The 27,358-nt window shown below is 39.7% G+C and overlaps 1 long non-coding RNA gene across 1 annotated transcript in view; it reads right to left on the bottom strand.

The window, feature by feature from the left end:
• Nucleotides 1-796: 796 nt before the first annotated feature.
• The window catches only part of LOC116780872, a 39,769-nt gene continuing 13,207 nt past the window's right edge, over nucleotides 797-27,358 (bottom strand). The window contains exon 3 of the long non-coding RNA XR_004354685.1: nucleotides 797-903. This is a non-coding gene — a long non-coding RNA (uncharacterized LOC116780872). The remainder of the gene's footprint in view (nucleotides 904-27,358) is intronic.

The raw sequence follows: 27,358 nt of genomic DNA, 5'->3' as shown, positions 1-27,358 counted from the left end.
CAGAGGTGGCTTACCTCATTTCTAAGCAGTAACAGCTTTATTAGCCAGACTTAACAGTTGGACAAAGAAGAGGGTGTACACCCAGGCTTAATCATAGAAGTTAAGCTATTTCTGTAACAAAATTGGGTTGCTAAAAGTTTGCACAAAAAAGAATTCATAACCTCATGCAGCAAACCAACATAATAAGGGGAATGCCTTTTGATTAAATAATTCAAATATAAATACATTTAACAAACCAATCAGTGTATTTTGAAGAAATGCTGTCTATTCTTTTTGAGAGCACAGGATTCATTCATCTTCCTCTAGGTACTAACAATGAACTGAAGATAAAAAACAAATCTGATCATTTTAACACAGTGTATTGATTTCTGCAATTCCAGTATGCTTGGAAAAGGAGCATTGTTTTATTCTGCATGCACATGCTTCCTACAGCAGGCAGCAGAAACGTCCTAAGTGTGTAGTGTGATTTTCCAACAGGAAAATCTCCTGGGGTTCTAAAAACAGGCTTTTGCATTTTGCAGATGTGGAAAAAATAACAAGGGCCAATTTTCACCTTAAAAGTGATGGGAGGAGAAGAGGAGGAAATCAGACAGAATATTTTCCATTTGATGCTATAGTCAGGTGCAAATATATACTTTAAGTAGTATTTTTCCAGTTAAGTTCCACTAAAACTATATGGAATCTCTCTGTATGGAAGCTAATGCATGTTCCATAAGAATCATTGTGGAAAACAATTGGAATGGCAGATGTGTACATATGACAAACAAACTGTTATGTTTTTTACATTCTTCCTGTAGTTCCACTTACTTTATTTTGTAGAGAAGACAAGTTGGTTTTAACTCTCCATAATAGCTAACAGCATTGCTCCTCCTGGTCAACAGAAGCTAATGGATACAAAAGAACCTGTTGTAAGGATAATTAAGAAATAGAAAAGTTAACACAGGTACTCTAATGTCTATTAAAAGCATATATTTTAAGCATCTTGAACGGCTCCAAGTGTGCTCAGTAGGCCATATGTGTCAACCTACAAAATGGTCTGGCTGGACTCCTGTGAAAATCATTTAAAGGACAGTTTGTTTTTTCAACTGATTCTTTTGTAAAATACTCTCTGGTTAGAAATCTTTGATAAATATTAGTTAAGCATAAACCCTAAGTTGTGACAGTCTTTTGTATTTGCTCAGTTCTTGAGACAGAGGCATAAATGGGCATTTTCACCGTTATAGCTCAAGAAATGGGTTGTCTTTCTCTAGTATGGTTGAACGAATGCATCTTTTGCATGTGTTAGTGGATTATATTAGCTTAAAAAGAAAGAAGTGTACAAGTGCATTGGTTATTTTTATCCCACTCAGAGTTTGATTGTTCTTAATAACACTGAGATTGTGGAGACATCTTTGGAGTGATTGGCATTGTGGTTGTTTTCTAAACCAGAAAAAGGAAAGTGGAAAAAACCAGTGTGGGACTGAGAAAGATTTGTAAGATGTAGAAAAGGATGACTCCTTCTAGAAAGAAAGAAACTCTACCAGTTGTTCTTGACAAGGTTGTTCTCTGCTCAGAGATTTTATGTAAGTGTGCATTTATGCTTGGCCAGGTAGGACATGGCAAACCATCGAAAAACAAAGCAAGGTTCTTTGGGAGCAAAACCCTTCAAACTTTATGAAGCTGATGGTATTGTACTGAATGCCATTTCTTGGTCTGAGTAAACTTTCTGCATGGAATAAGAATTTTTCTTATTTCAATTCTTTTGTGTACTAACTTTTTTCTTTTTTGGTTGACAATATAGTTTTGAAGTGGACTCTTCAGTGATTTTTGAAGTACTTCTCAAAAGACTGATAAGGTAGAATAATTAATTAGTCACAGTGGCTCTTGACATTTCAAGATAAGTCTGGCCTGCTTAACAAGGATGACATGATGGAGGGACTATAGACTTGATTAAAGAAAGACTTTGGTCTATCAGGGATGAATAGGTCATTTTGGTGATTATGTAAATGTTGCTTTACAGATGTTCTGTGTGAGTAGGATGGTATATCAGAGTGATACCTTCTTCCAGAAATCTGAGGTGGGGGTAGAGGGAAAGCAAAGAAAGATGTCAGCTGCATAAAATGAATGACTTCTCCTGAAGAACTGTTGTATACTTGAACCAAGTATATTAGCTGAACGATATAAGTTTAATTGCAGCTACTTAAATAGATGCTCAGTATGAGGTAGACTTCCTTCTGCAAGGGAAAGGAAAATACAGATGAAGTCCTAGTTAACTGAGCTTTTAGGGTAATTTCCTCCCTCCCTGCTTTCCTGTGAAGTCATGGAACTGGTCTTTGAAAAGCACCTGCAAAATGCCGCAGTTCTGCTCAGTCTTTGCAAATACTCCTGTTTCCCTCATGCAGTTCACCCTGACCTAATGAGCCAAACAGAACCTCCTATCACTGCTCCCTCAGCCTGACTGGGGACAGACAGTGTGTTCTGCCATGAGATAGCAGAGCCTGAGGCATTCATATCTTTTCATGGGGCCTCTCCATGAGGCTGGAGGAAAGCTGTACACCTGCTTTGACACTCTGTGATCCACTTCTTTTCCTAGCCACCATCTTTCTTCCCTCCACAGAGGCAGGCATCACCTATTTTATCTGGTAAAGCAGACTACTGCACTGGCCAATTTCCTCCCTAAAGTAATTTCTTTTCAAGAAAACTAAGGCAAATCAGCGGAGTCTGTGAAGAAGTGTTGAATTAAACCATGTTATACTGCCATGGAAGCTCCCATCCAGGTGTGACGTAACTAGATTGCATCAACTTTCTCCTACTCCACGGAAGGATAATTTACTGTGATTGAAGAACAACAATGCAGGTGTGAATGGGAGTCCTTATACAGGGTGAAGGGTTAATGAATTTAATTTATTCTCTGCACTGATGTATTCCTGCAGTCCTGGCGTGGCAAATCCTCACTAAATGCCACCAAGAAGTCAGGTTGAGTTTTTTGATTATTGTTTTTGGTAGTGAGGCATTTTTAAAAGATAAACAAGAATCCCTGTGTCACCTGTTCAATTTGGATGCCTTTGTCAGGCACCCAAAACTGAGCTGCATCTCAGTTTTCACCTTTAGTCCCTTTTCCCACTTCAAATAATTTGACAGGAGTCTGGGAGTAAGTCAGTTCTGAGCTGGCACAGAGACTTTTTTGACATGAAAGCACACATTTCAAATGCAAGAGCTTTTTGTGACCTTCTCATCTGAGTAATTTTACTGTTTTGCCGAGCTGCTGTTACCTGTCGTGTCATAGATTGCCTCTTCACTTGAGTCCAGTCCCCAGCAGACTAATGGAGCTATGGCAGCGTTCAGATTGCAGGCATGCAGCGCACCCTTTTTGTGTGAGTAATTATTCCCTATTTTGGTGACTTGAGCCACCAAACAAGAGGTTTCTCATATTTTTTGTTTGTTTGTTTGTTTGTTTGTTTGTTTTTGTGTTTGGTTTTTTTGGTTGGTTGCTTTTTGGTTTTTTGTGGTTTTTGTTTGGTTTTTTTTGTGTTTGTCTGGTTTGGTTTGGGGTTTTATGTTTTTTGTTTTGTTTGTGTGTTTGTTTGTTTGTTAGTGTTGGGTTTGGTTTGGTTTTCTTTTGTTTTCGTTTTCTTTTTTTTTGGGGGGGGGGGGGGGCTTTCTTTTTCTTCCTCTGTCCCAGACCTGTTAAGACTAGAAATTAAACCAACATAATCCACATAAGGTAGCTAAGTAAAGACAGTCTGCTGGCAGAAGGATCAGTGTTGCTGTGCAAGGTATCCAGCTTTCCTAGGAAGCATTTAGGCATTCACAGATTCAAAACCCCTGCAGAAAACCCAGTGGCACAGTAAGTGCCTCAGGATCCCCTTTAGTGCCTGCTTTATTTGATAAAAGGTTTGTTTACATGGTTTAATATCTGTAATTAATCTACATTGTTGCTTAACTGCTACTTTAATTTGCATTACAATTGTTCTTTGAGATTGGTAACTGAATACATTTTCTTCAAGTATTACTACTCTTCATGCTTTGTTTTATGTCCACATTTCATGGGTCCCTGTGCAAAAATATTTTTTTTTATTGGGTTCAGCAGGTATTCCTGTGACTAGTCTGACCAGCTGTCTTCCTTCTCTTTCTTTTGTGTTCACAGATCAAATTTATCTCACAGAAACAAATGCTGCCAAGTGATTGGTATTAATAATGCATTGAAAGCTGCAGCCACATCTGATGTTTTCTTCTACTGTTGAGGAAAAGAATTATTGTAAACCTTTGAATGTTCCTTTCGTTCCTCCAGTCAGAATAATCTTGAGGGCTTTTGAGGTACTCAAGGAGTGCTTACAGGAATGTAAGTGGGCTTTTCTGAAAGAAAAAAAAAATCCTACTTTTTCATTTTGTTCTAAAGGAGTGTCTCCTGCTGCGGAGGAATGAAAGGTCTGGAATTACATCCTACCTAATGAATTAAAACTGGATACCACTTTCAGTTAAATTACCCATCATTATGCAGGATTGTTTCCTCTTATGTCTTTTATTGTTCTTTTTTCCCCGGCTCATGCTTAAAGCAGTCAAAATATGGAGGTTTTTCATCTCCTCCTCAGGGGGGAGGTCAGCGAGGCTATGAACATACTTGGCTGCTCTCTAAATTTCATTTCCCCTTTGAACACCTCTATCATTGAGGCAACCAAATCTAAGCTCATCTATTGTGGTCTCACCTTTGGCACTGAGGTCCTGCAGTCTGGGACCAGGAGTGGGGTGTCTGTGCTCCCTGTTGCTGCAAGGGATGTTGATGTAGTGGTGCTCACTCAGCTTGGAGCTGCACAAACACAGCAAGTAGGACATAACATGCATGGGAATTTAAAATCCTATCCATCTCTTTTGGACTAGCTTTACTTGATATGAGAAACAAATAATCTAGTTTTATTATGAGCAAATTAATTTAGTGGAAAACAGAAGGGGATGGGGTTTTCTTTTTTCATTTAAGTCCAAGGGTTTTTTTAGGCATATCGTGAAAGCTGTAAGGTGGAGTGTCCTGTCCCGGCCTGATGCCAGGGAACCTTTGCGGCCGGGAATAGGGAAAAGTATAAAAATAAGTATAAAAAATGTACCCTCTGCCACATGGTTACTCATTGTGTGTGGAGAGACCCCCCTGTACAATATACGGGGGGGTATGTCACAGATCAATCAAGAAGGAGGGTAACACCCCCTCCTGAGTCCGAGAAATTACCTTTTAAGATAAAAAATCTGGCAATCACTGAATATGTAACAACTTATGTAACCAGGAGAATACGAAAGGTGTGTTTTTCAAACGGTTGGTGTGCCTCTAGGTCCATGTGACTTGGGATTACACCCAATAAAAAACTTCTTGCTGCATTTTTCCTGGTCCTGTAGGTATTTTTTCCATTTGCTTAAATTTAAAGCAAGGATTTTTCCTACACTCAATGACCTAACAGCTTGCACAGCAAATGAAGGACCGATGCATTTGTCCTAGAATCTTTTCAAAGTGTCATAATTTTTTTTTTTGGTAACACATGAGTGGCACAGTTAGTTTAAACAGGAAATGCTCAGGATACTGTCACCCTCAATCATACTAGACCAAACCTGTTGATGCTCTCTCCTGGCGGCTGGAAGACGCGGCCGTCAACTGGTGTCAAGAAGAATTGTACTCTTTGCCCCATGGAAATGTTTTGGTAAGAGGCAATACTTCCCCAAATTGCATAATATCTTTTTTCCATTCTCTCTGGCAGCACACCCATTCTTAAGCCACCATGGTCACTCTCAAGGAGTTACTCTGAAAGATTCTGAGTTACTTCTGTTTCAACATGTGTTTCTCAATATGCATTTTTTTCAAACAAGATCTTACTGTGTTCTGGTTTAGTTTCTGTCTTTTCTTTAATAATTTTCTATTCATTCCCTGTTACTGAATTGATAGTTGTGATGAATACTTGTATAACAGAACCACAGATTCAACTGGGTTGGAAAAGACCTCTGAGATCATCAAGTCCGACTTTTGACCTAGCACCAGCTGTGCATGTTTCTTGTTCAGCCTATGAGGCAAATGTTAGACCAGATTCTGGGTCTCACGTGCTCTGCTACATCTGTATCTGTAGGTTCTCATGGGACAAATGCACCTACATAGGTAATTATCTTGGGTTTGCATTTCTTTTTTCAATTTGCAATCCATTGCACAGTACTTACTTCCAAATCTGTGATTGTGTAGAGCATTTTGTAATTTCTGACACAAGAAGAATCAAAATCTAAATGAGATCTGTTATGGCCGATGGAAGTGTGTTCTAGAAGGCCATGTGCAGGGTAGCAGTTAGTTGGCTTTAAGGGCACTAAGTGCTTCAAGTAGACTAACACTTTCACACTTGACCTTGCAGGTTCACCCTGTGGAAACTGATAAGGCATTGGAATCCACATCAGGGGATTGAATGGACCATTTGCTGACTTTATAAATCAGACATCAGAAACTCAGAAATGTCTACATCTGCATTCTGGAGAGACTTACAGAAGTACATGCTTCACACAGAAGAGAAAATTCTAACCTGTGACTGAGAGTCAGCAAACTTCTTTGAAGTTCAAATAAATCTTAGTGTTCAATTCATTACACTTTGTCTATATATGGGCTGGTGTACACTGGTCTTGAGTGTTATTTATTGTTTTTTTAAGTAATGGAACACCAACCAAAAGAAATTTGATACTACAGGTTTAGTGGGATTATTACTTTCCTGTTTTTATGGTGTCTAGCACACCTACAACTATTGAAACAGTTTCTCCTATGTCCATTGACTGAAACCTGCTGTTGTGTCTCTCTACAGGTTTAACTAGAGATTCCTCATGGGTTCTCATAGGAAAGTTTCAGAAACAGTCTGAATGTTCCCCATACCCTGTTCTATACTTTCTAATACATTCCCCCTAGAAATTATGCCATTTGTGTTTGTGGGTGTGACGGTTTTGTTCTTGTTATTTTGTTTTTGCTTTATGCTGCATGCACACCCTCAGAGTATGTTACAGAAGGGCAAAGGAAAGATGAGAGTGATAGGTGTAAATGGTGGGTGGCATCCTTGGTCTGGGCACCACACGCTGTCATGATGAATTAGCAGAAAGATGAAGTGAAACAAGCTGATGTGCTGATGGAAGAAGAGATTGGCGTTGAGACCAGAGCTTGTGGAGAGAATAATATGTAAGTTAGAGAGATAAGAAAAGGAAAGGAGATTGTGCACAGATGAATAGTCTGTAAGGGTTAGTTTGGGTGTAGAAGACTGAACAGAAAGGTGAGCAAGACAGCTCAGAGAAAATGAAATTTGGAGGAGATGGTTTGGGAAGAGTGAATTAATTTTGGCATGGTGGAGAATAGACGAATATATGTGATGATATATTTGCACTGTCAAATGACAAGAGTTCTTCAAGTCTAGGAACACCAGCCAAAATCTATTACTGGGGAGTTATGTGAAAGTACTTCTGCCAAGAAGTATTCTGTTAGTTCCTCACTATGTCCTGCTGCTATGATAAAGAAATATGATTTTTGCACATAATTGTTCAATAGAGTGTGCATCCTATTGTAACAACACAATTTTTGGTGATCCCAAAATAGTTTGCTGGAGGGAGATAGACTTCATAGGAAAATGTTGTGAATTCCATAGATAGAGGGAAAAGAAAAGGGAAATCAACAAAGTAACTTTCAGACCATGATTTGGTAAGCGCTGTTCAGTGCTTACCACAGTCCCCTCTGCAGAGAAAGACTCCACTAGGCCAGTGCTCTTCTCAAGTCAGTTTGAAGATGTAAGTGGCTCATGAACCTTGTGCTAGGTCTTTGCACACAGGTATAATCGAGCCTTAAGGCATAGCTTTTGTTGGAGTGAAGCGTGAATGTTAAAGCTGGGTTTTGACACAAGGGTATGGTCTGTCTTCTCATCTAAGCCACCAGGGTAGCCAAGAAGATGGAGTTTCCAGTTAATATTTGTGTGGAGTTTATCCCTTTAGCCAGGCCTTTTCTTACTTAATGAGATCACTTCTGTAGCAAGACAAGGATGCTTCACTTCTCAGTCTCCAAATTTAGATTGATGTGGGTTAAGTATCAATCCAATGGATGTCATTTATTCTCCTGTGAATTAATAGAAAGGATAGGCTTATTAAATCATCTTCAGGAAGGCAAAATATAATGAGAATGCTCAGTTTCTTTTTTACACTAACATTGCCATAAGGTGAATTATACAAATCAGTGCAAAAAATATTGGATAATAAGATGACATTAGATTTTTCTATCTGATGCCCATTACTATCTCTGCTCAAAGATGCTCTAAGGCATTCCAGAGGAGATTGCCTGAAAACAGAAAACTGGATCTGGTAAACAAGCTCTTGACTATAAAATATATTAGGACGCATTGCTTTCAATAATACTCCTTTAGAAAAAGTTGGCCGCATTAACAGCAACAAAAGCAGGACCTTCAAAATGGCCTAGGCTGAAAACTTAAGCTAAAGAAGGAACAACTCATGTGCGTTTTGCTTACACTGTGTGGTGTTGCTTTTCTCTTTACACCTGAGGCAAGGTATAAGTACAGTCCCTCATCAAAACAGTGAAACTATTATATTCAAACACATAGGTAGGGAAAATTGAGACGGCCTAGCACTGGATGGCGTAGGATGTGATTTTTATAGTTTGAAAACACTTTGGGAGATATTGTGCTAATCAAGTTATGTTACCTGTGAGCAGCTTGGCTCTTTTCAGTAGGCTTATTCAATTGTGTAGCAAATGCATGGAAGGACCTGCTCTGTTTCAGCTGCACTGGTTGATCTCTTCACCATAGAAACCCCCAAATACACCAAAGTGGCAACATATGATTCTGTACTGGTATAGCTGGAAAAACATATCTGGACCTAATTCCCACTGTCTTTGCAGGATTCCTGAATCATTCCAGTCAGTGTAGGGACACCTTAGCATTCATGGGGAATTGATCCTGGAATACCTGAGAAAACACAAAATTTTTCTTTAAAAAAAATTGTATTAAGTATTGGTTTGATATCTCTTAAATAAACAGACCAATGACAGCTCTATACAACAGTTAAGGCTGATAAAATAAATTGTTCTTGCAAGTTAAAAAAAGGAAATCTGAACTGGCCTGGATGGATTTTCTGTAAGATAATGCGGATTATAGAATGAAATATAGACAAAATGAAACAAATTTCTATGGCAAAGCAGCATAGGAAACTGCTCATAATATAGAATGGCATGACTGAGTTTTCTTCCTAAACTGTTATTTCGCACATTCTTACGTGCAAATACTGTCAACACATCAACATTATGATTACAATGGCATAAACAGAGAGGGTTTTGGGTATCTCTCTACATGAGGTTGTATACAAAGTTGTATGAAAATACCTTTTGACAACTTTGCAAACAAATTTAATTCTCATGTTAAGAAGAATGCATACAACTTTACAAGTCCTTAAACAAAATTCTACAGTTTAGAATAACTATAAACAAGAATTTTCATACCTTATACTGAAATTTTGAATATGCTATGTGTGCATAAGGACACTCTGACAGCTTTCCTTCAGATCTTCCAACAGTTAATTCTCATAGCCTCAAATCTGATATGCTTCCAGATATTGAAAGGAGGATGAGCAACCCATGTCAATGCTTTTCTGTAATATTCATCAGTCTTTCTTCACATTTTGTTTTTTTATCTACTTGCTCATGCAGATACTGGACTTCCTTCCTAGAAAGTTTAATAAGTGCATGCCAAGCTGTGGAACTTCAACAGAGTTACAGAAAGTCTTCTACATACACATGGTAATAGAAGTCTGAATTTTTGTGAACAGATCTAAGTAGAACAAAACAAAGATTCTCAGCATTTACTTCTGGCTGCCGAAAAGCAGTGCTCTTGTGTTGTGCATTGCAGTAAATACCTAATATAGAGCTATAAATATAAATCAAATTAAGGTAGAGACATTCAATAGCATGATGGGTGTAAGGTGATAGATAAGGCTACACAAAAGGAAGAAAAAGCCTCCTGATTGTTTTCTGGAAAAACCCAGCACCTGGGGAGACATTCCTAGAAACTGATAAAAGGATTAAAACAAGAAAGGAGTGATATGGAGATAAAACGGCCTTTTCCCACCCCCTACTCCTCCCCAACATCCTGGCAACTTGGGAAGTAGATCCTTGGGCCTATTTCATCTGTCTATCACCCCAAAAATTAGTTTCTTGGCTATAGCCACTCATCGTCATCATGGCTAGGCTTTGCGAATGAAGATTTGGGAAGGACTCTACCCACATTGGCTACAAGTGCGCTAGTGGCTAAAGAGGCCAATGCAAGATAGACAAATCCGGTTGCAAAAGGCACACCATCCTTGGATGGTATCGGCAAGACACGATTCTTTCTGCATTGTCTTTTCTCCTCGAGAGTGATCCTGCGTGCGTTCTCAAAAGAAGCAGCAGCGCTATAGATGATGTGTCTCCAGACCTCCTGATTGGAGGCGAGAGTAGACCAGTGATGAAGATCAATATGGCCAAGGCTGAGATGCTGTTTCAGGGAGTCCTTGTATCTCCTTTTCGGGGCTCCTCTCTTGCAGCAGCCAGTGGCACGTTCGCCATAAAGTAGGATCTTAGGGAGGTGGTGGTCCTTCATCCTTGAGACGTGCCCTGCCCATCGCAGCTGCGTTCTCAGTAACATGGCCTCAATACTTGTGACTGCTGCTTGTTCTGGAACAGATGTGTTAGTCACATAATCTGACCAGTGGATGTTTAGGATTGTAAGGAGGCAGCGTCGATGGAAGTGTTCTAGGAGTCGTAGGTGGTGGGGGTAAATGACCCATGATTTGGACCCATATAAAAGAGTAAACAGCACAGTGGCCCTGTAAACACTGATCTTTGTGCTTTTCTTCAGGTGTTTGTTTCGCCAGACTCTTTTATGGAGTTTTCCAAAAGCACTATATGCCTTTGCTAACCTGTTGTCTATCTCTCCGTCAATCTTACCGTCCGAGGAGATGGTGCTTCCCAGGTAATTAAACTGCTGAACTGATTTAAGCTCTGATTTGCCAATGGTAATATGGGGATGATGGGGGACTTCCTGAGGTTCAGGTTGATAGAAAACTTCTGTCTTCTTTAAGCTGACTTCCAGCCCAAAAAGCTCAGCAGCCTCAGCAAAGCAGGATGTTAAACGCTGCAGAGCTACTTCTATGTGGGCAACGAGGGCAGCGTCATCAGCATAAAGCAGCTCCTGGATAAGATGGTTTAAGGTCTTGGTGTGGGCCTGCAGTCGCCTTAGGTCGAATAGGCTTCCATCGGTTTGATATCAAATGTAGATACCATCTTCTTCATCGAGGTCTACCGTGGCCCTTTGGAGCATCATGCTGAAGATTGTGAATAGGGTTGGTGCAAGAACGCAGCCTTGTTTCACACCACTGGTTATTAGAAAGGGCTCAGAAAATGCGTCGCCATATCTGATTTGGCCACGCTGATCCTCATGAAGTGAGATGATCATTTTAAGGAACTTGGGGGGACAACTTAAACGTTCCAAAATCTACCACAGACCTTTTCTGCTCACCTATTGAAAGCCTTGGTGAGATCAACAAAGGTTACATAGAGACCTTTGTTCTGTTCCCTACACTTCTCTTGCAGTTGTCTGAGAACAAATACCATGTCTGTGGTACTCCTGTTGGCTCTGAAACCACGCTGGCTTTCAGGAAGAAGTTCTTCTGCTATAGTGGGTGTTAGTCCATTCAGAAGTATTCTTGCCAGGATTTTGCAATGGAGAGCAGAGTAATACCTTGGTAATTTGAACAGTCTGATTTATCTCCTTTCTTCTTATATGAAGTGATGATGACTGCATCACAAAGGTCTGATGGTAGTTCTCTTAGTTCCAAACAGCGCACCACAAACTTGTGAAATTTAGCATGGAGTGCTTGGCCCCCACGCTTCCAGACTTCGGGTGGAATTCCATCAACTGCAGCTACCTTGACAATTTTCACCTGCTGTATGGCCTTAAGAGTTTCTCCTATAGTAGGGGCAGTGTCCAATTCATTCTTCACCGGTTGCTGTGTGAGGTACTGAATTGCTGAGTCTTGCACTGCCCCGGGGTCCTCTCCGCCCGGCGTGGCAGAGTAGACCTTAGTGGTTTTACAAATATCTATTTTCATAACAATTAATTTAATCTTGTGTTATATGCATTTCTAACCATTATGTGTGTCAGGAACCCATAATCTGAGGGTATCTCTGAGGAGGGGACATGCTGGACAATTCAGCGGCTTATCCCTTTTTCCTTACACACTTATCCCCCTATTCTACTACTGCTAAAAGAATTGTATCAGGAGTCATGGTCTAAACACATCTGTGCTGCTTGATAGCTCATGCAGCATCAAATGTACAGATGATTGCAGGTGTTAAGGTTCAGCATGCTCTACTTTTTATATCCAGAGCAGAGATGACTCTCAGGGTGATGGGCTGAAGGGTAGACATACTGCAAAGTCTTGAATTAACAAAATACAGGATATGGCAACAATCTGACTTTGATTTAATCGCCGATTTTGAAATGTGCCATTCTTGTGCAGTGATTTGCAATTGGGAATCAGATGATGTTATCTCTGATAGACTTTGATAATAACTTCTTTTTTTTTTAAATAACATTGATTCAGGAAGACTCTTTTCTCTTTGTCTGCAACTGGTATCTTAGATGACTGCTTTATGTCTCCATGAAGTTCCCTACAGAGAGGAAAGGAGGAGGATGAGCATTCTGTTAGCCCTTTCTTTCACATTACTCCCAGCTGCAGAATGACCTTCACTACATGAGCACTGGGCAGATAAGCAGTGTCATGTTCACTTGCTATCCAAATAATAGCTGTGGAGGTGGTAACTGGCAAGAAGGCTGTAAGCATTTAAACAAAAGCAATAAACAAAATCAGTATCTCAAGTCAGGTGGAAAAATTGCCTTTCTAATTTTGTGGGTTTAGTTGAATTGCCTTTGAAGTACATAGCCCGTAAATACACAGATCATGTTTCAATGAAGACTTCCCTACTACACACCCTGATCCAAAGAAAGGCATTTTCCTGGTGGCTTTTTCTTTCTTTAAAAGAAGGAATCTTGTGGCTATGTACTGGACTAGGACTTCTTCAGTGGGGAGATCAACTTTGACATTGTCTGATGGTGAGTTTTGACAAATCACCTTGTCTCTGCCTTGCACACAGAAAGCGGGACCTACTTGTTACTCCCATTTTTTTTTGTTAGACTGCCTGATAGAGAATGTTCTGTAGCAACAGGAACAGTGGGCTGACTGCTGCGTACAGCTTCTAGCCCTGCGGTTGTCTTCTTACAGAAAAAACCTTGTATTACACATCGAATCTAAACCTTGTAATCTTTCTGGTCTTGAAGAGGAATGTGGGCAGTAAAGCCCTTGTCTTGCACTCCTAAAACATCTCAAGGACATGCTACTGTTTTGTATAAATGTAGTAAGGTCCAGTCATGACACTGATGTTGATATTCATGCCCCAAATTGCATACTTAGTTTTGAAACCTTCTGTTTTAAACCTAGGCTGTTGTATGATGTTTTAAAGTGGAACAAAGCTGATTTTTGTGGAGTAAAAACCTAACTGCTTTCTTAAAACTTTAGAAATGTTCTGATAAAGTCAGATTAGAAAGAAAATACGTGACACAGACCCTAAACACTGCTGAGAAGCTGAGCACAGAACTAAATCAGTACTCTGCTGCTTTTTGCTTCAGGTTTGCATTAATCACTTTCTTGGTGTATTAAACCCAGAAGGATGCACCCTGCAAATGCAATGCAAAGTGCAAAACTGGTATTTGGATCTGCAGCTGCTTTGAAGAGAACAGTTTGAAGAGAAAGAGGTAATCAGACCAGAGACAGCAAAGAAAGCAGGAGATATTAGGACTTAATTTCATAGGGAACTTTGAACTTTAACTGTCATTGGAAATGTTACAAATAGTCCTGATCTTATCTAAACAGTGTGACTCCCTTATCAGAACTTGTTTACCAGGACTTGTTTACCAGGAATTATACTGTTCCCCGTAAGGTGTAAATTCCCATATTAAAAGACTAAAACTTTGTAACACACAAAATGTAAACTACCATAAATAAGTCCACACTTTCTATCCATCTGGGCTTCATTTTACTGTCACATACACAGATGGCCTGGATTCGGAGCAAGCTAGAACAAGTAAAATTTGGATCTAAGGTTGTGGCATGACACCTGAAAATAGAGCAAGAGAAGCAACAGAGTTTTTGCTATTAAGTCTTTGACCTGGTTAAGGTGCTTTCTCTTTAATGTCTCAGTCTCTCTCTGATGAAGATTGTCTTAGATAAGCTATCATTCAGCTAACCTGAAATAAGAGAGTAATAATAAGGCAGAAGAAACTCTGGTCAGCAGAATGCTTCTGCTTTCTGTACATTTGCCTTAATCTCCTGGAAAAGAATATTATTACATGGCTCAGACCTTGAGGATTTCTTCTCTAAATGTCCATTATTAGGACCATATCAATTTTCATTCTACAGGCCTTACTCAGTTCTTGCTCTTATATGTATTTTCTAAGTATGTGATTTAATTATCAGTATGTTGTCTTGTTCATAAACTGGATCCGTTCATATTTTCTCATGTCAAGATATTCAGTAGCCATAGATTTACTACATTTGATAATAGCATAGCTTTTCATAGTAGAATGCTGTCTCCTGAGAGATTGCTGTCTTGTGAAGTTCTGTATTTTGTTCTCCTGGAGAACCACTCATCCAAGAACAAACTAAGCTTTGCTTTGTTTTTGACAATGGATGAGATCAGTGCTTGATGGGTGTGCTAACACAGACCTTAAATAATAGAAATTGCATATTAGATGCTAAAAGCAGCCTGTGGATGTTGTTCAGTGTTTTAGTGTAATGTGGTTTCCTAGCAATCAAGCTACATTTACTAAGTCTTTAAATAACTGAGCATGCTATTTTTAAAAAAAGGTGTTCAAAGCCGAGAAGTTCAAACACTCTTTTTCTCAGATTATATATGAAGAATAACAGGTTTGTTATTGAGATCAAGTAAGCTTGTACCAGGAACTAGCAAACAAGCTAGGGAACAATCTAGAGAACAAGTTGAAACTTTGAACTGCCTGGGACCGTTTGATTGTGAAATTTATGCCTGGTAGTAATGTTTTCGGATGGAATCCCTGTATCTTAGAGCCACAGGACTGGATACACCATCAATGATGCAGTCTCTATAATCTCCTTTACATCTATGGCACTCACACTGTTGAAAAGCGAGGCAAGGACTTTTTTGTATAAAGGTTCACAGCCTCATGACAGAATGAAGCAAATTGGTTGTATCATGTGGACAGACTTGCTGTAACGTGCTGTGCTTCTTGCTACTGCTTGATAGATAGAAAAGTACTCTAGAACTTCCTTACATTTAAACTTTAAGAGAAACAGACTTTACACTGAAAAGTGAAATTAGACTGAAAAACTTTGGCATATAAATCTGACTTGAGTGCTTGGAGATAAGTCACCTGTATGTTAGTGTCAATGTCTGTCTGTGCACATTTTGCTGGGGCCTTGAGAAAAAGGTGCAGGATGGACTAATGTCAGATATCACAAAATAGTGCCTGGAGAAAAGCCATGTTCCAGCATTCCTGATTTTAGGCTGCGTTAAAGCCCAACCTGCTACAGAAGTTAGGAATCTGTGTGAGGTGGCTTTGGCGTGGAAGTTCTCTTGTTGAATGCTCTTGCCTGATGATCAGTTATACCAAATCATGCATTTGGCATAGGTCTTATCTGAGAGTTTTTCAGGGATTTCAATCACACAATTACCTGACACTGCTAGTACTCAGAAAGCAGTGTTTGAATTAGTGATTTGAACTTTTAACAGATGTACACACCAGATTTTGAAACAGTTCTGTATTTGGAAATTACGTAAGCCACTGAATTGTTTTGAACTTTTGGTATATGAAAGAGTGTGCAGTGCAGTCCTACTGTGGGAAACAGTATCAAATGCTTTATTCAGTCCAAGCAAAAGCATCCATAGTCTTTCTGAGTCACTCTGTCATAGAAAGAGATCCCATTGGTCAAGCAGGATCTGCCTTTCACAAACCCCCTCTGGCTGGGCCTGATACCCCAGTTGTCCTGCATGTGCTGCATGATGGCCTTCTTGGCATGATCTGCTCTATGACCTTCCCTGGCACTGAGTTCAGGCTGACAGGCCTCTGTAGTTCTCCAGATCATAGAATCATGGAATGGCTTGGGTTGGAATGGACCTTCAAGATCATCTAGTCCAACAAACCAGCCATGGGTGACACCTTCTGCTGGACCATGTTGCTCAAAGCCCCATCCAACTTGGCCTTGAACACTCCCAGGGATGGGGCACCCACAACTTCTCTGGATAGCCTGTTCCAGTGTCCCAACACACTCACAGTAAAGATTTTCTCCTAGTTTAAACCTACCCTCTTTCAATTGAAAGCCATTCCCCCTTGTTCTATCACTACATGCTCTTGTAAAAAGTCCCTCACCAGCTTTGGTTTTGGCCTGCTTTAGGCTGAAAGTCTGCAGTAATGTTACCCCATAGCCTTCTCTTCTCCAGGCTGAACAATCAATCCCAGCTGTCTCAGCCTATCCTCACAAGAAAGGTGCTCCAGCCCTCTGATTATCTTTGTGGCTCTAGATCCTCTTTCCAGCCCATCTTGTAGATGAGCATCACATTTGCCAGCCTCCAGTCGATTGGGACCTCCCCAGTTAGGCAGAACTATGATGGAAAGTGGCTAATTTCTGCCAGTTCCCTCAGTATCTTTGGGTGGAGGGTGGGGTAACTGGGGTACTTTGCTTCCTTTCTGTGTCACTGTGTTGGGACTGTTGGTCAGAGTTGGAATAATGGCTCTCAGCATAGCAGCTGTACCTCATTATGGAGTACTCCTATACCAATTAAGGAGAACAAGTCCAGAAAAATAAATCTTCATTTTGTCAGGTTTAATTATGCCTTGGATAATTAGGAAGTTGACAGCAATTCTTCATCATCTAATGGAAAAATATTACTCGCTGCAATCCAGAAAGGTGAAGGCCATTTCTATTTCATGTCCTCACACTAGACAGCCATATGCCGCAATGCAATAAATGCTCTCTGCATGGGGCAATCCATGCAAGTATTTTGTCTCTTAAAATATGAGAAGGGGGGGAATCCCTCAGTGATTTTCTTGGTGCATAAAACAACATTTTCCTGCAAACTTGGTATTAGCAGCAGCTCAGCAGAGAGCATGATGGTGAATAATTTGTATTTCTAAACCAGAGATCTATTTCCCTACAGCTTTTGTTACTCTTTTAGCTGTGTGGCAGCTAACCTGTCTTACAGCCTGCCAAGGCACTGTTCTGCTACAAGGCACTGCTCTGTTTCAAACATTTTCTTCAAGCAGTCAAGCAGTCGGCTTTATCTTCTAGTTGTCAAGTTTGTGCTTGATCATGAGATTTGCAGGCTTACAATGGAGCTATTTGTCAGTCTTTTGGCATACAACTGTCCAAGTGGCATGAACAGGGCTTAGGGTTTTGCAAGTGCCAGACTCACTAAAAGCCAAATAACTAGTTCCTTCCTCTTTTTTTTTTCTTTTTTTTTTTTTTTTTTTTTTTTGGTAACTGAAGAGAAAGACAAACTTTGTAACTGAAAAGAAAGACAAAGGAAGCAAATTTCACTTTAATATAGAACTAATCTGCTATATGAACAGTGTTGGCTCAGTAAAATATTTCTCAGTAAACCTCCTTATTAAGATTGAAGGTCTGTAAAAATTAACATCTAATACTTTTGTTCATTAAAACAAGAAAAACGCAGCAATAATCAGCATCTTTGTTTGAGCAAGGTTCAATACAGTTTTAAACACAGTGTTATCTCTTCTGCCAATAACAACAAGGGCACTAGTAAAAGGGGGGTTAAGCCTGATGAAGCATCCTCCATGCTTAAAAGAAAATCACTCTCTGTTATCACTGAAAAATTTTGGGGAGGATTCACAGTTGTTGTCATATGACTCTTTTAATGCAGAGGGATTTCTATCTGATACTGTGTGCAGGTAGAATTGTGTGTGGCTGTGGGGCTGCATTGACTTCAGCAGATGCAAGAGGTGGCAGGCACCGAAGTCCCAAGGACTTTGTCTGTTAAAACTAAGAAAACATGAGAAAATATTTCCTAAATCTCTTTGTATGCATAAGGAATATCTGCTGTTTTGTGTGGTAAGGGATACCATAGAGAAATCAATCTTAAAAATCAGAGGGCAATCAGTACTTTGAAGAACTAGGCCTGTAATGAAAATTTTTTGTGAATATTTCTTCCCGTATTTCAAGGAGGGTAGTGGGGAAGTAGAGGGAAGAGCAGGAAATTGGAAAAGAATGCATTGCATATTCTTTTGTCTTGATATTTTAGAAAACACAGTTTTTCAGATGCTAATACAGATTTTGTTGCTTGTAAATTGCTCTTTCATATGGTTTATGGTTTTTGTAATATGGCTTGTAAATAAGTGATGAAGTAGTTCAAGGAAAAGCACAAATATTACTTAAAAGGATGCTGTCAAAGTATGTGTTACCTTTAAGGTTTTTTCCTAGCCTTGAATATTTAATGACTTTATTTTCCATGTTTCTTCCTTGAAAAATAGCTCCGCCATGCAGCTAAAGAGTTGATTTTTCTAAAAGCAGAGCACACTAGAATCTCACTTATCTTAGTATGTATATATTTCCGAGGATTTAAGATAGCATGCAAAACATATGCTTGTGGTTTTATTAGATACTGTAAAACAAAGCCCCCCATGCTTTGTGAACTATTCAAATCAGTTTTGAAGATTGTCCATATATAGTTTGGATGAAACTTCCAGACTCTGAAAGTATGTCAGTGCTATATAGTCTGGAAAATAGGAAAACATGGAGCCAATTTTTGTAGGACTCAGAAGGACACCAGTTTCTCTCTCTCCATACCATTTCTGAATTGCATTTAAAGCTCAGAACTCCTCTCCTCAGGCAGAGAAGGAATCAGTGCTGAGGGACATATGATAGCATGTTTACTGAAGTGAAAAGTGCATGCCATTCACAATTTTGGACCAGCAGTCATAACATGCACATACATTACATTTTCTTGGTTCCAACCACAAAAAATTTTCAGCCATCATTCAGTTCAAAACCACTTGGCTTTTCCTCAGTCTACACAGAGATGTCCCTCTTGCCTTCATCCTGATCTTTCCATTTCTTTGTATGTATGATCCAAAAATCCTCAATCCAACAAGAGCTCTTGGTTTTGTATTTACTTGCCATGGCTATTTAGTCCCCAATAAAACCTTTGAGGCCAAGCGATTCAATTTCCTTTCAAGCATTGTTATTTGCCAGTAACTTATATTCTAAAGGACCCTGCTATTTTAAAAGAAATAACTATAACTATTCTCAAATTACATTCAAACAGCTAAGAGTTTAGGACCAACAAGAGCAGTAATACTTTCTGCTTTATGAGGTGGTGGCATGAAAGGTGTTCACTGGGTGATGAGACAGAGTGATGTAGTATTTACATGACGTAGTGTTTATAACTGAGTTCTTCTGGATCTGTCTGTTTCCTTGAATTTGCTTTGGTCCTGGAATAAACACATCTTTCTCAAACAGTATTTGATGTGCTGTGAGGTAGAAAGTGACAGCCTTGTTACAGACATGTAGAGTGAATGGATCTTCTCACCATAAAGAGCAAAGCTGAAGTGATAAGATAAGGGAAGATTTGTGCTTTGGAGGCACTGAATCCATATTCCTTCAGAGATATTTAGATAAGGTTAATTGCTTTCTAGTAAAAGGTTTCAGAGAGATTTATTGCTAAACATTTTTTCTAAAAGGTATTTTGAAAAATTGTTTTATGCAATAATGTCTTGTACAATACAGCAATTAGGAAAAGTAGAAATAAACGATTTATAGAAGAGAAGAGTGTAATTACAATTTTTCTTGGAAATGTTTGGAAAGAGAGGGGTACACAGGTTCTTAGTTTAGGTCTATAGATAAATTTATTTGCCATCGTGATTCTTTATTTTGTCGAGACAGCAAATCCTTTACTGGTTGAGAATGAATCAAGCAGTTATCATGAATTTCCCATATAGGTCTCTTTCCCCAGAAAATTCTTGCTGTTTTAATTTATCAGCAGCTCTAGGGAATGTATCCTAGTGATCTAGCTTTGAGATGTGCTCAACCTGGCTGGCGACTAGAAGGCGATTGAAAGTTTTAAGAGTCTTATAAAGATGGAAATCAAATAGCTTTCTTGCATGATGTGCCAGTGTCTACAGCAACACTGCAGGGAGAAAGTGACCAGTCTAGAGCAAGAAATGTCTTAGGATCTTCACTGTTATCATCCTAGAATAGCACAAATCCCTGGAAAAGTGTAAAATTCAGGCTGTGATCCAAAATCCATTGAGGTCAATGGAGAGGTTACCAATTGTTTTCAATAACTTTTGAATCAGAGCCTTAAAGCTGGTGTTTTGCTGTCAGAAATGACTTAGGCAGACCATGAAACATAAGTATGTATTTCTCAGAGGAACTGGAGAACACTGAAACTGATTTATTCCCTGCAGCTATATTGAGGATTATGCCTGATTGGCAAAGCTTTTCAGAAGGTTTAATCTTCAAATTAATTTGATGGTTCTGTTCAGCACAGGGTAAACACAGAAGCAAACTGTTCTGCAATATTTATTCACATTTTTAAATGGGTAGTTGTCAACAGTATTTTCTTTCTCTCTGTTTACCTTTCTGATAAATCATTCTAGTGAACAAGTTTGCTAGCTGGAAGGGATTGCTGATACAGCAAACCTTAAATTGGATGCAGTCTTCATTCTGTTAGCGATGAAGTCCATGCATGCTGTACTTAAAGGTGCAGCTGCAGTTGGCATGGTTTTGCACAGGCTGGTTTTGTACTGTCAGCTGTGCTGAGTGGTCTATTTATCCAGCAAATCACAACACACAGTGTAGCCATTGCATATTGAGCTGTCTCATATCCTATTAAACATAAGGCTGGCATTGCTTTCTGTAGTGGAGTGGTGACTGTCTGGTATCACTCCCACTTTTGGCAGACAGCATATGGGGAAATGTATCATTTTTAACATCCACAGGTTGCAGGAAATTTATGTCTGACAGAGAAAATGCACACCAGCAAGATTTTAATGCACCTCCTGGTAGCGGTAGGGAAATTATGAAGGTACCTAATTTGTTACCTAATTTGTTAATACTTTACTGAACCTAAGTTTCTTTAAAAGTCAAGACCCTGTAACATCTATCTCTTTTTTAAAGAGATCTCCTTTCTCTAAACAATAAAGCCAAGCAATGATAATCGAGAGGATATCACTAGTTGTCTGTTGTGAGAGAAAACAAAGGCTGAGTCTGATTCACATTCTGGATTAAGGTTTTAGAGATCTGGATTCTTTCTTTTTTCATTGCTTTTCAGACTGACTTTTCTAAGAACTTGTTCAATCTCCACTGCAGTTCTCTACTGTGAAGCAGGAAGAATCTCTGACTTTAGAGATGAATTTGAAGATGACTTTGTTACTACCTGCCATGGAATTATTTGTATTAGAAACAAGAAGATCAAAATAAAGACATTAAAAATCTTGCTAGAATGAGATTTATTTATACTGCAGTGTCATTGTTCACTTTGCAGTTGTTAAGACAAGACAGAAGAGACAGTTACTGTACCCAGGTTTGCAGACATTTCTGGAAGTCTAGGTGTAAAAGCCTACAAGATAAGGGGCTAATGTGTATGTCTCAGGCACCAATAGCCAGATAGCTGTGGAGGCAACCAAGGACTGTTGGTAATAACAGCCAAGGATTGTTGTAATAACACATTGTGAGAAAGAACAGGATGTGGCTGGAGAAGGGGCCATATGGAGGTAGGGCAGCACTTTTTCCGGGGCAAATGTCCTTGTTCTGGCTCCTGGAGATAAGCACAAACAGTACAGAGCTGCCACAGAAGTGAGGCTGAGAAACTGACATCGAACATAGGGGAGAATCAAAACCATCCAAGACTCCTGAAGCCCTCCCACCCATTTTCAGAAAGCTCTAGAAGAATGGACCGTGCATAATAACTGATTTGCATAGAGAGTGAGAAACTTATTTGCAGGGTGGGGAAAACTGAGCTACAAAAATATACCCCCACGACACCAGAGTGCACATATGTCCCAGGACTCTGGACAGCCCATCAGCTGGGTCAATGATGGAACCAGGACTGCTGATCTCTTTTTTTCCCACTTCTTTCCTTTCTTTCTCTCTCTCCCACTCTTTAATTCATATCTCCCTTTCTCTCTTCTCCTCCACCCTACCCCTTTATCCTAAACTCACTGCCATATGCTTATACCAGGAGATCAGAGACTAACATACCCCTTTTCATGCCAAGTGTGTAATTTATTAGTAAAACTTAGTGAACTTTCATGAGCCCTCTGACTTTTGTCATTCCTTTTGACCACGAGCATCTACAAATCTGTTCCCTTCCCCCTAAGGGTGGGACACCACACTAGGGAAGGAGCTTTTACTCCCAGTAGATAGTTAACAGGTGGCTATAGACACAATGGAAACTTCTGGTTTTTGAGATTTGTAGTCTGCAATCCTTTATGTTCAGAAAAAAGCTGTTCTGGAAGGTCAGTCCTCCTAGTACACCATGTAGATAAACGGTAGAATAAAGTGGGTTTGTTGTACCACACAGACACACTTTCAGTTTTGAAACATCATCCGCTGCGAAGGATGTGATTCTGCATGATCCTTGTGGGTAGCATGACATGCCAGCAAACAGGATATAGCTGAAAGTATTAACTGTCTACAAGTATGTGTCCAGGGTGACTCATCCTACACACTCATCATACATAACTGCAAACTGATGCAAGTGTTAAGTGTGTAGTCTTCAAGACAAGGCACTGTACTTACAAAAACTGTAAATCAGACAAGCTTGAAGAAAGCATGGGTTAGTGGTACTTCTCCAAGCAGTAGCAGGATGTCCCCAGCAAGGTACATAAATACTGACCTGGCTCTCTCTTCATAATACTGTTGGGCACATGAATGCCTGATACAATTTTAACGGTATTCTTTAATGACATCTTTCCATTTAGAACACAAAGTAAAGTAGGATACTGTGACTAAAGTTGCAGACAGAAACTTCCAAATTTTTTAAATGAATGTTTACCAGTCTTCTATTGGGAGTGAGGGACAAATAGGAGATCACTTACCCTGCACCAAGCAAATATCTATACCTGAAATCAAGTATTATGTATCACATATTAGGTATCTAGCAATTTGTATTACCAAATGTATGCAGAAAAGATACTAAAAACTTTCAAGCATACCATTGGAGTCCTGTGAAGTTTTCCTTTTTCCTCCTTTTTTTTTTTAACCATTCACTGTTAACTGTTGCAGGTTCTTTCTGAGCATATCAGCAGAGAATGGAGGAAAAATGTGGGAAATTTTCCTTTACCCATAGGCAGGAACTGTAGTTTTCTTTCTTTTCTTAGAAACACTGAGATGTTTCCCTCATTTTAAATTATCTACCATAGCTGAATACATTTATGTTTTGCTGATGCAATATATCTGCATTATATATTTTATGTTCATATGAACATTTTTCAGTCCTTTTTGGGGAGTTACATAAACTCCCAAAATCAGAGCTAACACCAGAAGTGACAAAGTATCACTGGTTGTCCAGATGAAATACTCACAAGGTATGTTCTGACTGGCATCTTTAGGCCTTTACATCTGCTTTACTTCCTCTTGTAGAATTCTTAAAAAGAAAATTTGAAAGGATAGAGACAAATATTCTAATCTTTATTGTTCCAATAAAACCCCCTGATGTTTGTGTAATTGCCAAACATTCAGAATGCATTCTGCTTTCTGTTCTGTGAGCTATCCACAACTTTGTTCATACACAGTTCATGATACTGAATTTATTCTTCAATGAACAAAATTTTTTGGGGGATGTGATAGCCTGATATAGTTCAGGAAAAGGACAATTGCATCTTGCTCTGAAACTGCGAAGTCCTAGAAAATGTCCCTGTGTTCAGTATGTTCCTAGAAGCTACTTATGGCAATGAGATAAGATGCCTGTCTGAATGCTGCGGTTAGTGTTTCATAAAGGGACTAGGGAGGTGGAAATGCCACTCCTGTGACCTCTGCAAAAATTTTTGTTTTAATCATTTATGGAAGGCCTCATTGATACTGAGTGCTGTTGTCCACACCCTTCCCACATGTCACAGGCTGAAAGCCAGGCCCCCACTGCAGCTGGACCCCCTCCCTTTGCTAAGAACCTCCCTGCATTTCCGGCTTGGTCACCAACATCCCAGTGAAGACCAACCACTCTGGTGGGACTATATTCTGCAGAAATCTAGGGCAGCTTTGCCATTTGCTTCAGCTTGGCTTCTGTCATACATCTTTAGTTGCTTTGAATTTGCTACTGACAGGGCTCCCTGTGGCTTTGTTGTTTTGCTATGTTCAGCTTCTGACTGGTGGCTGTGGTCCCATCTCCCACATGGGGAATGTTTGGGCAGCCCCACACAACTCCCACACCCCATATATCTCTGCTGATATACGCTTATTCATGAAGAGAAGAGCAGTAATAAGCCTCCTCACATTCGTTTTCTTACTCAGCCTGTACTGGAATGTTTTGAGTAACACAGAGCAGAACCAGATGAAAATTAACACACCTGCCACTCTCCCCATCCCTAGACCAGCAGGAACAGAAAGAGCTCAGTTACTTAAATGCACACAGTGCTTTAGTGTTATATAAACACTAGCAATTCCCATCTTTGTTTCTGGGCAAAGAGGGCTGGACTCCTCAAGTAATCCACCATATGATGTTTTATGTGTTTTGGATGGCTCTGTGTGATCATGGTAAGAGAGGCAGAGAAAACTCCTTGCTTTCATCACTCCTCTGGCATGTTAAACCAACCTTATCTGGGATTCATTTGAGTCCTGGCTCTGTCTCTTGTATTAACATCCCCAGCAGACCAAGTAACACTTTAATTCAAAAAAGTTCAGGCTAGTGGTTCTGGATGCTTTAATTGGAGCAACTTTCACCTAACACTGATAGGGTGTCTGACTTTTCAACATGCTGGTTGTTGCAGAACCCATTTATTACTCCCAGAACTGCCTCCACATCAACAGAACTGGTTCCTCTGTGTGACTGGAAATACATTGCACCACGCAGTGACTACCAGACATGGAATTAAACATCTTGGTTTTCTAACTACTGTCAGTTGGTTGCTGATAAAGTGTATTTTTAAACACTAACCTTTTGCTACAACTCCTTAACAAGAAAAAGCTGTAAAAATTGTCTTTTTCCCCTTTGTTCCTAAAGATGTGTAGTAGAGAGATTATTATGCCTACAGCAGACTTTCAAACTCTTTGAAGCCACTTTCTTTTTTTTTGAAAGCTGCTGAGTAGCATTGAGTAACAACCATTATCCAGAAAAGTTTCTTCTTGGTGGACCTGGCAATCTCTCCTTCCCACAAGGTTTTGTCGTGCTTTGGTTATCTCTGTAATCTTGTTTGTGTGTGAGTGCAAAGGTGACAGTGCCTCTGATTTTGACCGTGACTGAATAGTAGCAAATGTCTTTGAGGAAAAAAAAAGCTTCTGTGAGTTGGGCTACACCTTTTCTATCCTGAACTAGCTTATGGATAAATCTAAAGAAGCTTTGAGACTTCCAGGGTTAAAAAAAAGAATTTGTGGATTAAGCTTTAAAATATCAGAGATAAACTAGAGGATGTCTGTTTTCAGGTTATTTCTGCTGTTGAACTACAGTACCATGAATAAGTGCTTGTCTAGAACAACCTGAAATATACTGGCCAGAAAGCTTACCAGTGATGCTGTTGCAGGGTTGCAGTAAGGCCTAAATCAGTTCTTAACCTCAGGCTTATGCCATAGATTCAGTTCATCCTGACTGGGAGAACGGGAAGGCCAAGTGCCAGCAAGATGTAATCCAAGTGAAGCATACGAAGTCAGTGACATGAGGTAGTGACACCTGGAAATATGGCTGAGACTGGAAACAGCAATTTCCTCTTTACACCTTGCATGTTAATTGCCAACATGCACTGACTCCAAAGACACATCTAAAGAACATGAATGACGTTAGGACGGAGAGTGCTGGTAGCTGACATAGTGCAGAGAACTCCTTCATGCTCCCTCATCCTTCAAAAGCACAACAATTCAAGTGACTTTTTAAAGTCTTCTGCTATGCAGAAAATTTTCCCAAAGCAGTGTTAATCCAGAACTCATTCATTCAGTGTCTCATGCTGTGTTGACGCATGCTTAGGAGCTAGTTTAGTTTCACAGTCAATCAAAAGTCCTCATTGTGTGGGTCATAAAATAATCTAAATCTGCCGTCTTGATACCCCTTATCACATATCCTCTGGGAGATATTAAAATGAAAGACCCCTTCCAGGATTGCATGGCTGCTTAATTTGCATAAACCGAATATTAAGTATTCAGATATGTCAGTATTTCTTTTTCCATTCCTTGTTTAAACTTTGTATTTGTTGTCTAAGATTATCCAGGCTATCTGCATATTTTCTTTGTACAGAACCATAGACATGAGCTTGAATTTGTCTGCAGCAGGATTTAATTTAAGATTTGGGTATTAAAAGATGAAATGTTTGCCCTTCACAAAGTTCAAAATACAGATGTCATCTTGCCAAATATAGAGAATACATAATCAAAATTTCACAGACTTTATAGCCTACATTGTGCTCATCTGTGAGTTTGTTGTATAAAAAAATGAGTTTTCCAGCCCTTACACAGTGTTCCATCCCGCCTATGTGAGTGAGCAATGGGTATGTGTGGAACTCTGCCTGGGCGCAAGCAAAAAGTCATCTGAGAGCTTATGGATTAGAGGGCAGACCAGTGTGGGTGATACTGTAATAGGTGTCTGCTACAAAGACCACCTGCTCAGGAGGAAGATATAGACAAGGGACATTGAGGGACATCATCATACAATTGGAAGAAGCTTCACATTCAGAGATCCTGAGGCACTAAACTACCCTGATACTTGGTGGTCAGACAACACAGCAGGCCACAAGAAGTCCAAAAGTTTCTGAAGTGTGTCAATAAGGACTTCTTGACACAGGTCATCAAGAAGTCAAAACAGGAAAGATGCTTTGTTGAGACTCCTGTTTATAAACAAGGAAGAACCAGTCAGAGATGCAAAGATCAGGGTAGCCTTGACTGCAGTGACCATGAGATTGCAAAGGTCAGGATCCTGAGAGACAGTAGCAGAGGAAATAACAGAATGACAACCTTGCACTTCTAGAGGGCAGACTGGAACCCCTTTAGAGATCTACTTGGAAAAATCCCTTGAGAGACAGCCCCAAAGAGAGGAGGAGTCCAGGAGAGCTAGTGGATATTCAAGGGTCATCTCCTCCAAGCTCAAGAATGGTCCATGCCAACA

Source organism: Chiroxiphia lanceolata, chromosome Z (assembly GCF_009829145.1).
Source record: "Chiroxiphia lanceolata isolate bChiLan1 chromosome Z, bChiLan1.pri, whole genome shotgun sequence".
NCBI classification, from domain to species: domain Eukaryota; kingdom Metazoa; phylum Chordata; class Aves; order Passeriformes; family Pipridae; genus Chiroxiphia; species Chiroxiphia lanceolata.
The sequence above is the reverse complement of the archived record's forward strand: the minus strand, read 5'-3'. Positions and strand labels throughout refer to the sequence as shown.